The following is a 2,174-nucleotide window of genomic DNA, read 5'->3' as shown; positions in this document are numbered from 1 at the left end:
GACACAGGGAGGCCTCTCTACTGCCCCAGCCCCCAAGCCTTGTGTGGATGTGAAACATAAACTCCTTTATTTCAGGGCTTGCTCCTTGTAGTTCAAAACCTAGCCACTGCCTGCCCAGAACCCCAAGAGTTTATGTGCCTGTGGAACAGACACATAAGCAGCTCATTTGGGGATTCTTGCCTGGGCAAAGCAGAAAGTTCTAGATACACTAGTATGGCCTCCTCTCAAGCCTTTCTCTGGGATTTGGAGATAAGGAACATAGGGACAGTTAGGCTAAGCAATTTGCCCCAAATCACATAGCTGGTAGGTTGCAGAGCTGGGATTTGATCCAGTCAGCCTGCCCTCCCCAGAGCACGTCTGGCCCAGAGAAGCCCCGGGTCCTCCCGACCCTCTCCCCACCCTCTCCCATTCCCATTCATGCCAGCCCTGGCAGCTCTCATGGTGTGAAGGGTTCAACTGGGTCCAACTCCACCTCTACAGGCTGCTCCCCTCTCCAGCTGCTCCTGTGTACTGAGGGGGCTGGCAGCTCCCCCTGCACCTCCAGCCCCAGCAACACATGGATAACAGAGCATGGATGGGACCCAAGAGAGAGACCCGAGGATGGGACTGAGCCAGGGCCCCCTAGAAGCACGTGTACCCTGGGGCTGGTGTAACTGCCAACCCACATTCACTGCTCGCCACCCAAAAAAAGCCAGTGACTTACGCCAAGTGGCTGGGGAGGAAAAAGATTTATTTAGGAAGCCAGTGAAGCGAGGATGATGGAGGTGTCACCAGCAGACCATCCTGCAGCACAAGGCTGCCATAGGGGCGGGGTGGGGGCAGCCAGATGGTCCCACCAGGGAGGTGCCCATCTCATACATCTCTGGGTGTCTGCTTTTCTGATGCACGGATGCTGTGGTCTGCAGGTCACTGGGCATCTGGGTTCTGGAACTCTAAAGAAATGTTACCTAGTCTTATGACTCATGTTTTGTTAGTTCTTTCTCCAGGTATGGTTAGCTTACAAAAGGCATCTCTTCACGGAGAACAAGGCAACATAGTAAAAAGCCACTTTTCCCTCGGGAGACAGGAAGATAACACTTTCCCCCAGGACAGGAGATAACTCTCTGAGAACAGTTTTGAATAGTTTTAGCCTGTTCCATGGCTTCCATCAGAGGCCTCACCCACAGCAAAACATCAGTTTATTTAGGTTTTTCCTTGGTAACACTGAGGCAGGTCAGAACGTCCTTGTAGGTTGCCTGCCTCCTTCCTGAGAAACTTGGGCAGACACACGGGCCCAAAAGTACAGGACGCCCTATGTTCTGTTTCAAGAAGGAAAAGAAATATCCCATCCAAAGCAGAAGTAGTGAAAACAAGCTGGTACATCCAACCTGGAGAACGTGGGACCGAATGTTGTAGCAAAGAGGTGGGCACCAAAGACTGCCTCTTCCTAAGTCTATCCATGTGACAGCCATGGACAGCAGCACTAAGCCCCGGGGTTAGAAGTCACCACCCTGTTTCCCCTGGGAAGCTGACTCAGAGGTGTAAAATGCTCACTCAGGTCCCCAGAAAGCCTATGGCACAGCAGAGCCTGGAATCCGACAAATGAAGAGAGGGGAAGGGTGGGCTTGTGCCTCAGACCCTGGAAACTGAAACAGGCTGTCTCTCACTCCCTCCTTCCCCATCAGTACCCCCCAAGGTCTGAGAAAGTCAGTCTTAGAAGGCTGGAACCATAAATATAGAATTTCCCTATGGTCTAGCAATTCTGCTTCTAGGTGTACATCCAAGAGAAATGAGAATATATGTCCACACAAAAAGTTGTTTGTGACTGTTCACAGAAGCATCATTCATAGTAGACAAAAATGGAAGCAACCTAAATGTCCATCAACTAACCAATGGAGAAATAAAAATGGTATATCCATATAATGGAATATTACTCAGCAACAAAAAGGAATAGAGTCCCGATGAAATGTTTTTGGATGAAACCCAAAAACATTATGCTAAGCAAAAGAAGCCAGAAACAAAAGGCCATGCAATATGTGACTTCATTTACATGAAGTGTCCAAGACAGGCAAATCTATGGAGGCAGGAAGTACATGGGTGGCTGCGTGGGCCTTGAACAATGGAAGTTTGGGGGAGATGAGGGTAACAAATAAGGGGGATGAAGTTTCCTTAGGGGATAATGAAAACGTTCTAAA

The sequence above is a fragment of the Castor canadensis genome, chromosome 5, assembly GCF_047511655.1.
Source record: "Castor canadensis chromosome 5, mCasCan1.hap1v2, whole genome shotgun sequence".
Taxonomy (NCBI): domain Eukaryota; kingdom Metazoa; phylum Chordata; class Mammalia; order Rodentia; family Castoridae; genus Castor; species Castor canadensis.
This window is presented reverse-complemented; position numbering follows the sequence as displayed.